The following is an 11902-nucleotide window of genomic DNA, read 5'->3' on the forward strand; positions in this document are numbered from 1 at the left end:
ATTCGTGACTTCAAGATAATTTTGTGTTCACCTGTGGTCAGGAAGAAAGAAAGATAATATCCTTAAATTTCCTCAGAAATCCAGGGAAATGGCTAAACTTATTAAATATTTCTCTGGTTTGATGAGTTTTATTGTACTTCTAATTATATCTTGTCTCCTGACATTTCTGTGCCAGTCCATTGATAAATATACATTAAGTGCTTACTTAGCACAGTGCCTGACATATAGTAAGCACTTAAAATACTTGTTTACTATCTTGTATTTTTATTCAAATGTTCATATATGTAGGTCTAATCTCCTCAGTTAGATAATAAGCTCCCAGAAGGCAGGAACTATGTCTAATAATAACAAGAGTATTCACTCACATTTATGGAGCAAGTTAAAATTTATGTAACCCTATTACTGAGAATTAATGTCCCCATTTTACATGTGAGGAAACTGAGACTCAGGGAGAACTGACTTACCAAAGGTCACACAACCAGTAAATTACAGCTCTGGGAGACTGAATCTACATCTTCTGATTCAGGGCTCTTTCTAGCATGCCACACTATGTCAAGCAATGTCATTTTTAGATTTTTAAGGACAATAAGGGAGGACTAAATTCCCAGCTGCTATTGCTTACACAGCTCCAAATAAATTAACTGACTCACTGAATGGACATTTTTTTTGCATTTGTGACAAAAGAATCTAGAGCCCTTTATGTCCCCATGAAGTAAATACTACAGACTACCCATTGGTCTGAAAACTACAGAAGGTGGAGCCTCACAGTACCTTCCTCTCCCTCTCCCTCTCCTCCTCCTCTCCAAAGGAAGGCAAATTTTGATGGCTAGAAACTACCCACTTAACTTGGAGTTTACTGGCTAGATTTCTCCCTTCCTTCCTTCCTTCCTTCCTTCCTTCCTTCCTTCCTTCCTTCCTTCCTTCCTTCCTTCCTTCCTTCCTTCCTTCCTTCCTTCCTTCCTTCCATCACAAAATCTAAAACCCAGTTCACTCTGAAGCTCATAGATTGGACCACAAGACCACAATAGCTCCTTGCCCAAGCTCCACTTAATGGCTGTATTTTGGGCCCTCCTGGCTTAGAGTGAATGTCAATTTACTTAGACTTACCTCACTCTAAGGGAGTACTTGATAAGGCCTTAGCCTAAAAGGGCCAGGGTCTCCCATTGCATCCTGGGTCATCTCCAGTCAACATGAATATCTGGTCACTGGATCCAGATGGCTCTGGAGGAGAAAGTGAGGCTGGTGACCTTGCACAACACTCCCTCACTCAAATCAAAGCCAACTGCAAGTCATGTCATCATTTCCCTGATGTCATGATCCTTTTTGAAAACAAAAGACAAACACAACACCATCTACCCTCTGAAGAGCTATGTATTAGGTACTTTCCAGAAAAAACTATAGGAACTCAGTAGATACTGAGTTACTTAACACTTTACCAATAGGAAAGCTCTAACAAATAGCAACTCAGATCTTGCCCAACAAATTTTGAGTCTACTGACTGGCAGCCACATGGAAATTAATAAAACACAGCCAGCAGACGGCTTTGCACGTTAGCTGTAGGGTTGCTAAAAGGTTACTTACCTTTCCTTCTGTCTGGAAAAATGGGGGAGGGAGAAGAGTGCATTCTGCCTTACAGAGTATTCACAAATAATGGTGAATTCTCTGTGTATATTACTGCTTTTTCATGAATTTGTATTTATTAGTATAGAAATAAATAAAGTATATACATATGCATATATGTATATATGAACTGCACAAGAACCTTTCCCACTATTATACCACCTTTACTGATGAGGAACTCTTGCAACTAATTAGTGACAGAACTGAGACTGGAACCCCAATATCCTTGTTGTTACCACTATACTATCCTCCTGTCTACCTCACACTGCTACCATAAAATCACTCAATAAGGATTTATTAATCATATATTATGTAGCAGATATTGTACTAAGTCTTGGGGATGCAGAGACAAAAATCCCTTCCTTCAAGGAGCTCACAATCCATTCAAGGAGACAACGTGCACATGGAAATATACATATATGAAATAAATAAAAATAATGGTGAAGGGGGGGCACTTAGAGCTAGAAGGATCATGTAAGGTCTCATAGAAAGTTGTATCTGGACTGAGTTTTGAAGTGTAACCCATTAGCTCTAATGTGTCTTTATCTCAACTCCCACTCCCATTGATAAGTGGAATCCTTAGAGCTTGGCTACATTCTCCCTCATTTTTCTAGGAATACCCCTAAGGAGTAGGGATTATTTTCTAATGCCAATAATTCAAGCCCCCAGTGGTGTGCTTTCTCCAAAGACATCGGTTGAGCATCATTCAGTCAGCCGGCCTTAAGTCACTTTTAGAAAAACGTATTTGCTCTGGAGGTATAGTCAGGACAGTTGATACAAAATACCCCTCCCAAAAAAGTCTCTGACACATTCTCCAACAAATACACACGGAGTTCAGGGGGAAATAGGCACAAACTTAGATAACACACGTGACACGCAGTTAACTCATAGCTCTGGGTTGTCAGGATTTCTTTTCTTCCATTTGTGGGGTGATCAGGAGTTTCCCCTTACATATGGTGACTCTGTATCCATTTGTCATTGGCTCCCATCAACATTGCCATCAGCTGATCTGCAGATACAGCTAAGATACAGATAGAAAGAGAGGAAGAACGATATCTTGCAAAATCTTTAAAGCTCAGAAGGTTCTCTCCTGGCCAAAGGTTCAAGATCTGGCCAAGGCTGAAGTTGAGGCCTCCCTCCCCACCCCCAAAATGTGTAGCTCCTCTCTAAGGTGGTGCTAGAAAGTCATGCTTGCTCTAACTGCTCCAATGACTCAGATTCTCTAGCCTGACCATTCGTAGATGACCCCTAGGGAATGGTCAGGTTTACTTGGCCTATTGGAATATGGTTTCTATGCAACAAGACTATAATTTGAAGGTCTTTTTTCTCACTTAGTCTAAAGCCCATGATTGAACATTATATCACTTGCTTTAACTGGGTTGCAGTTCAGTAAGTCAATCAGGAAACTAGATATTTTAAGAAGCAGAAATAAGGGAGGATCACATTCAAAGTATGAAGAGAAGACATAGACTTCTCACTTATAGGTTTTAAGAGGGAAAACAAAAGAATTAGTAAGACCAGCTGAGGCAATATGAGGCAACTTTTGAGTTGAGTTATGAGGTAATATCTGAGGCAACTTTTAGTTAATGGAAAATTTTGAGAAACATATATACTCTACCCTCAAAAACTAACATTATGGTAGAAAATAAATTAGTAATATACTTTCCTTGGAAGTCTTCTTTCCAATAGAAAAAAACTAAGCAGGGGTGGCTAGGTGGCACAGTGAATAGAGCACCAGCCCTGGAGTCAGGAGGACCTCAGTTCAAATCTGGCTGCAGACACATAACACTAGCTGTGTGACCTTGTGCGAGTCACTTAACCCCAATTACCCTGCCCTCCCCCCTCCAAAAAAGCAAAAATAAAATCTTCAAAAAAAGAAAAAACTAAGCAAACACACAAACAATTCCATCTTTTCAATTTTAAAGAACGCATTAGACTTAGACTTTGCTCTTTATGTATTGCAATGACCTTTGGCCAAACAATACAATTCTGACTCTCTTTCATGAAACTTGAGAACACTCAACAGTATGTATTTGTGAAACTAGAACATTAAGTAAGTCCACAGATGGTACAACACAATCCAATGAAGAAAGCAGAAAAAAAATAGTCAAGGCTTGCATTTAGTGTTCTGGAATCAACGGTCTTCCCTCAAAAAGTGATTGATTGAATCTTTCCATTTTAAAGAAGGTACTAGACTGACAGAAAATAGAGTTCTAAGCTAAGATTGGCTGTTAATGTGCTGCAGGTCTTTGACCAGACTCTCTGTGTCTCTGTTTCAATCAATCATTCAAAAAGGATTTATTAAGAACTCATGTCAGGCATGAGGGAGTTGAACCAAGTGATTTCTAAAGCTCATCCACTTAACCTCTATAATTCAATGTCTTGATGAGTTAGAACTTAAGTCTTAGAGAGCAACTTATCAGATCTACCTTTAGCTGCATGTTTTCATCCCTCCTCAAGCTTCTCCATATCCTACTGGAATCTGAAGAGAACCTAGATATAGATCTCCAGAATCTCAGATGAGGAAGACAATTATTTCCAAAAACTAAAGCCTTGTCTACGTGATGCCAAAACATCGAATTCAGTTCAGTTTTTTTTTTAAAGTCAGTCCAGATGTTTGGCATTGTATAGACAAAACATCTATATGCCTGAATGAACTTTTGACTCAACTACTAGAATGGACCAGATATGTTGGTATCATGTAGACACACCCTAACCATCATTGAGGACATCAAGAAGAGGTAACATGCCCTTTCTAGATCTTCTTCCTGCTTGCATGGCTTCTTGAAATTGCAGTAGGTAGTGAATGAGCTAGGCTTACATTTTTTAAAAGGAAAGAAAAGAAAGGACTGCCTTAGAAAAATCAAGTTAAAAATATGAAAAAAAGAGATGTAATGTGATATTTATCTAAAATCCATGTTTTGGGAAGTCACTGAATAACAGCTGTCTTGAGGCATTGTGGTTGCATTTCTAAATACTTCCCCCTGAAAATATTTCTCTTTCAACCAAAATTCTGGGCTACCCTCTCCCAGCCCAGGGCACAATGACTCCTTTAAGCAATAATCAGAATGGAAAACAAGATCTTTTCCTTTCTTATCCTTTACCTATGCTCCCTCTGTCTACCTTCATCCCTATCCATAGTTACACTTATAAAATATTGGTACTAGAAGGGACCTTCAAGGTCTTCTGATCTAATGCACTTATTTTATAAATGAAACACTAAGACCTAGATAGGGAAAGTCAGTTGGTCATAGTCATACCACGATTTATTGGCAGAATCATTATTTCAAGTAGGTTTCATGACTCCAAGTCCAATGCCTTTTTGCCATACCCCAACAGATGTCCCTGTATCACTATTTTCAAGGCTTAAGCATAAAAGTGTTTTGGACAGAATGACATATAATTTCAGGGATTTTCACAAACATACTGTCAATAAAGAAAGATACCATGGCATGATGGATAGAGGACCAACCTTGGAGTCAGGAAGATTAGTTGAAGTAAGTGTCACATATGCTCTAGGTGGCCATCAGCAAATCACTTAGCCTCTCTATAGCCCTGGTCAGCTTCCTATGATAGAGGAAGTTTGCACACTGGGAGACCCTTACACTGATTAAATCAAACACAAACACAAAAACCTTTCCCAAAAACAGTTTTCAGAGAAATAATATTGCTTCTTTCATGATATAATGAAGAGCTTACTTAATTTTGAGCTAAAAGACCCTCGTTCAAACGTTGGCTCTGAAACTCTGTAACTTTGACAAACCATTTAACAATTCTAAGCCTTAGTTTTCTCGTTTAGAAAATGAGAAGGCTAGGTTAAATGGCCCCTAAGGTCTGTTGCAACTTTAAATCTATGATCCTTCTGATTTTGGGCCTACTATGTCTGATGAGACAGCAGAGGAAAATATCCTTCAGGCTTATTGTTCCTTCACAGTCTCAGAAATTGGACAGACTCAGCGGAAATGGAAAAATTCTTTGCCCTGCTCTGGGGCTGGCACATGGAGAGAACTACAACCTGGAAATGCAGGCACCCAATAAGAAATTAACCAAGGGCACAATGCAGAAAGAATGCTGTCCTTAGGAAGAAGAAATTAGCAGCTCTGACTAGTGGAACTAGGTGAAGAGTTCATGGCTATAGTGTTTATAGATGAGATCAAAAAGAGCCACAGAGATCAGGACCTTCTTCCATTAACTGGTCCAAAATGGCGCCTCTCCAGAAACCAAGGGTACAACAAGAGAAATGACATCTTGAAAATGCAACACCCTGAGACTAAATTGCCAACCAGATTTAGAAAATAGTTTTAGTTTGGGTCAAAAAGTTCAGTTCTACATTATACCTTTTAAATATTTTCCCCTACAAGACAGGTTTGTGTGTGTGTGTGTGTGTGTGTGTGTGTGTGTGTGTTTCGTTTTGCTTTGCTTTAAAAATGGGAAGAATAATATTGCTAAAAACACCTTTCACCCTCCCCCTTCCCAGCCTGCTTCTTAGCTGCTCTTAAAATAATTTTTTAAAGGATCTTACTGTTTTGTCCTCCATCTCACCACAGAGACTTTTTTAAATGATCCCCAACTGCCACCAAATGGGTGGTAAATGCATCTCTCATCAGGATACAATTAGAGAACAAGTGAAATTAGGGAGGAGAGAGAAAAAGAGGCAAATAAGTCACTGGTTCCCTTCTAAAAGCCGTGGTGGAGTTCTAAGCATTTCCATGGGCCTAACTGAAAATGGAAGATAGTTGCGAGTCACTGTCCATACAAACTATTTCATAAAGTTGATGAAGAGAGCATCAAATACAATTCCTCCCTCATTCCCGATTGACCAGCACCAGAAAATGTAAGAGGGACAACATAATTCAAATACAAAAATGAATTGCTTTTCTGTCCCTCTTAAAAAAAAAAAACACTTATTACCCCCCTTTTCCAACCTCCAACTCCCTCCCCAGTCTTTCAGCTTCTCCTCCCCTCACTCCCTCCTCTTTCAGGAATTGGCTTTATTTAAAAAACGATATTTCTGCCCAGGCATTCAAAAATGCTGAGTGCCTCAAGCAAACTAGTAGAGTAAGCATGTTTCTCTACTGTTTCTTGGCAGGCTTCACAACCCGGGTCCTGCTTTCAATTAAAGCGCATGTGGCTTCAGTTTAGTATTATCATGAAAATGAAATTACCACTTTAGAAAAGTCAAGTTATTTTGGAAGTGAAAACTGCAGGTCAGGGCCCACCAAAATTCCAAAAAAATTTTTTTCAAGGAACATCTATCTTATCAGAGGTTCAGAACAGTCAGACCCATGGATATCCTCAGGTTTTCATTTGGGATCATTCCTTTCTACCTATCCCTGTACGGATTCTGTCCTTACTTAGGGTGAGACAAAGACCAGCTCATTAACCCCTGGCAGCATCCTTTCTCTACCTCAAGTCCCCATACCTTTCTACTCCAGACTGTCATGGTGCAGAGGCCTGCATTAGAAAGAGATTAGGAAAAACCTTTATTTGGGAATTTTGTCATTGTTGTTTTCTAAGATGTTTATAGCTTATACTGAAAGGGACCTCAGCAATCACCTCTTCCATCTCTCCCTCTTTTAACTGATAAGGAAACTGAGTTTCAGGCAATTGAAATCACATAGGCAGCAAACATCAAAGGCAAGATTTGAATCCACATCCTCTCTCTACTGGACCACAATGTCTCCCAAAGCTTACAGTAAACTCCTTGAGGCATGGGACTGAGTCTTCTCCTCGATCTTTATATCCCTGTACTGCTCTATACACATTTGGCACTGAATGTACCAAATCCCTTCCACATCACAACTTTCCCCATTGAGGTTTTGACATATTGTGGGTTGGTATAAGAAATTAAATGGGAATTTGGGGGGAAGTTTTGCGGAAGCTGAGCAAAGGTCAGCAGATAACACAGAAAAAAAGTTTAGAAACACAGAGATGCATTATAAATATCCATAGTATTGTATAATATGAAGAAAAAAGAGAAGGAAATCTGTGAAGCTGGAAGGATTCTCTGGTACAAACGAAAGGCCGAAAACTTTTACCTGCATTTTCCAGATCTCAGGGGCCTTAGACCCCTAACCCCTGCAAGGGGGAGGGAGAACTCTATGTACTGAATAAATGAACAGAGTGCTTATTTGTCTGTATCATTCACCTTATCCAACTCATACTGCCTTGGAACAACCATCACTTATCAGTTTGAAATGTGGTTTCTATCTCCCACCAAGTCATACACTGACTGAAGTCAAGCATGTACCTTAGACCTTCGTTTTTCTGTTGTCTCATAGGATATCAGAACTGGAAGGAACCTTTAGAAATTTTCTGGTCCAATCTCTTTATTTTATAGATATAAAAACTGAGGCTCAGTGAAGGAGACATGCCTTACTCTGGATTATCCAACTAGTTAACAGTAGAATCAAGGTGTCACCCCTTTGTAACCTCAGAGATGAAAGTCAGTTAGACCAGGTCCCTTTTGCTCAAAAGAAGGAAAATATGCAGAAGTAGCTAGAATGGACTGATGAATATCCATGAGAGTAACCTCTGACTCTAAAGTAATTCCATTAACAGTAACAAATATAGGTACACATACATACTTACATATAAACACACAAATAGGAACATAAATACACACACGTGTACAAGTGCTTTAGAGTCAGAGTCTACTTACTCTCATGGATTTTCATGAATCCATTCTAGCTATCTCTGTCTGCATTCCCTTCTTCTTTTGGTTTTTTTGTTTGATTTTTGCTTTTTGGAGGGCAATTGGGGTTAAGTGACTTGTCCAAGGTCACACAGCTAGTTTTTGTGTTAAGTGTGTGAGGCCAGAGTTGAACTCAGGTCTTCCTGACTCCAGGGCTGGTGCTCTATAAACTGCACCACCTAGCTGCCCTCTCTCTTCTTCTTCTGAGCAAAAGGGCCCTAGTCTAACTGGCCTTCATCACCGAGGTTACAAAGAGGGGAGGAAGAAGTACACAGGCCACAGAAAACCACCGTTCTTTTCTCTCTCTATTTGGGCCACAAACACCAAAGTGATGGTGGTGGATACAGTGGATACAGTGCCAGGTCTGAAGTCAGGAAGACCTGAGTTCAAATCTGGCCTCAGACACTTCCTAGCTTTGGGACCCGGAGCAAGCCACTTAACCCTGTTTGCCTCAGTTTCCTCATCTATTAAAATGATCTGGAGAAGGAAATGGCAAACCACTCCAGTATCTTTGCCAAGAAAACCCCAAATGGGACCGTGAAGAGCTGGACATGACTGAATAACAACAACAAAGAGGTGATAGGAAATCTGGGTTCAAATCCTGATTCTGCCATTGATCAGTTATTTGAGCTCATATGTGCTATATAGGTAAAAATTGAGTAACTGGAAATAGCTCAGGGTACAGTGTCTGAGTTAGGCAAATGTTGGTAAATGTTTAACAACTGACTGTAAGAAAAAAAAGAAGACCCACAAATTTTGCCCACAATACACTTTTAAATTTAATCTGCATTATTTTCTCCATTTCTTTCTTAAGTCTAGACAGTCAACAAAATAACAAGTCAAACCATGTTTTGTAGCATTTGTTGATTTCTGAGGAATTGATGCCCACACTGAAAATTTAACAACAGGCTCTTACAAACTGGCAGGGGCTCACTCCAATATATCCCTAGAGCTAGTCATCAGATGAAACTCTACTAGAACAAGCTGTCCATTTTCATCTCCTCTTAGAAAAAGCAAATGGAAAGGAGAGATAAAAAGCATAGATGATATATTTTTTTTATTCTATTATAGGACAAAAGCATCAGGCATACTCTTGTAGTACAGAGAGCATTACAATCCCATGCTAACTACCAGTCTCACAAATACCGGTAGATAGAAAGACACTCCCTGCCCTCAAGGAGCTTACATTCTAATGGAGGGAGACAATCCATAAAAGGAAGCTGAAAAGGACAGGGGGAAGAGAAGTTATCCATCATGGGACCTTTATAGAAAAAGTTAGAGTCATGATTGCAGCCTGGACAAACATGTTGTTGTTGTTTGCTGATCCTTTGTCTTTGAAGACCACTGGTATCACAAGGGTGATGGCTTGATTTGCCTGTGAATTGTATTTAAGTGAGGAAGGGTTTTGAAACATCATCAGCCTTACCCTCTCTTCAACAGTCACTGAGGTCCAATAGCAAGACAAAACTCGAGATCATTGGCGTGATCCAGGATGCAGAGGATGACCTTGGTCTTTCCAAATCAAGGTCATTCCCAGGCCTCAACTTGTTTGAGGCAATGCCCATTCAATAACTAAGGACTAGGCAAGAATTGAGGCAAACTGCTTTTTATTCTGGCAAGAAACAGAAATGGAGATGTGGCAGGCCTGGGCAACCTCTTAAAATGGAAATTCTGGGAGGAGCCAGCCAATCAGAGGAGGAGGCTACATTGTAGGGGACTACTTCTAATACATGAAATCCAGAGGTGGAGTGAGCTCCTAGAGGGAAAAGATTTCTGAGGCCTTGTAGACAAATTCCAGAAGTCAGGAGGCAGTCTAATATACAAATATAATTCCATGATGGGTAGGGGGAGGAGATTTTTTTTAATTATTATTTCATAGTAGAGCTGTTCCCACTGAATCAATAGATATTAGTGATAGGGAATAATTCTCTACCAACAGAGGTCAGTGCCTTCTCTTCAAATAGATTTAAGACGTATGTGGGACTCTGAGAAGTTAACTGACTTGTCCAGAATTACATAGCCAGTCAAAGGTAAGATCTGAATATAGGTATGTATTATAGGAATAAAATCTTCTTGGGTCTTGCCAGGTAGACTGGGGCAGTTTTTCCTAAGGCCCTTCCCCTTACTGGTTATGCTAGTTTTTTTGGTTTTCCTTAAAAGGTTTTGAAGCTGTCCTTGAGATTTGATTGGCTCAGGGGAGTAAGGATCAGGTTGTTGATGTGGCTTCCTAGTCACCTGAACACAAAAGGCCATGATGATATCTAACTCCCTCTCTGGACCTTCTGACCACAGACCAACAGCATGACCTCCACTGGGAAGCTGTGCTTAACTGAAACAATGTGATGCCCTCTCTGAATAGTGTTTCCCTTCTTTGCTTAATCAAACTTCCTTTAGTGGATTGTTAGATCATCTGCAAGTATTTATCCATTTCTGTACTGAGTCTGAGAAACCAGATTAGCCTGGTCAGCCCTGACCTATACTACCAAGTCCTCCTGATTCAGAGACCAGCTCTCTATTAATCATTATAATATATAATATAATAATCAGATGATAATCTGACAATAACAATGATAATAGCTAGCATTTATATAGTGTTTTGGAGTATACAAAGTTCATTACAAAATTATCTCTTTTGATCCTCATAACAATCCTGTGAAGCATTTGTTATCTTCATTCGCATTTTACAGATGAGGAGACGAAACTGAGGAATTTAATGTGACTTGCCCAAGGTCACGCAACTTGTCAGAACCAAGTTTTCCTGGCTCTGAGATCAAATCTCTGTTCACCATGCCAAGCTGCTCAATTCACATATACTGCTTTAAATAATCACTGCCTGAATTCATTATCAGTTGACCCAGATTCACCATGTTAATTTAACTTTTATTGACTTTAATCTTTAATTAATTAATTTAATTTTTAATTAATTAATTAATTGACTTTATTATATATAACATACACATTCAATTGGGTATCTTACCCTACAGGAAAGTAGGGAGGAAGGGGATAAGAGGGGGAATGATAGAAGGGAGGGCAGATTGAGGGAGAGAGTAGTTAGAAGCAAACAATTTTGACAAAGGACAAAGTCAAAGGAGAAAATAGAATGGGGGGCCAGGATAAGATGGAGGGAAATGTAGTTAGTCTTTCACAATACAACTACTATGGAAAATTTTTTGCATAGTTACACATGTATTGCACCTATATTGAATTGTTTATCTTCCCAGTGGGGGTGGGTGAAGAGGAAAGAACAGAAAGAATCTGAAACTCAAAGTTTTAAAAACAAATGTTTAAAAGAATTATTTTTTACATGCAACTGGGGAATGAGATATACAGGCATTGGAGTATAGAAATCCATCTTGCCCTACTAGAAAGTTAGGGGGTGATGGGGAAGGATATAAGAGAGAACAGATTGGGGGAAGGGGTATTCAATAGGCTTGCTGTTTTGGGGTGAGGGTAGAGGAAAGATTGGGAGAAAACTTTGTAAGTCAAAATCTTGTGGAAATGAATGTTGAAAACTAAAAATAAATTAATAAATTGGGGGGGAAAAAGGAAAGGAAAGGAAAGGAAAGGAAAGGAAAGGAAAGGAAAGGA

This window comes from Petaurus breviceps, unplaced genomic scaffold, assembly GCF_028583685.1.
Source record: "Petaurus breviceps papuanus isolate PSGF00001 unplaced genomic scaffold, PetGlider_PUasm1.0 90701, whole genome shotgun sequence".
Lineage (NCBI taxonomy): Eukaryota > Metazoa > Chordata > Mammalia > Diprotodontia > Petauridae > Petaurus > Petaurus breviceps.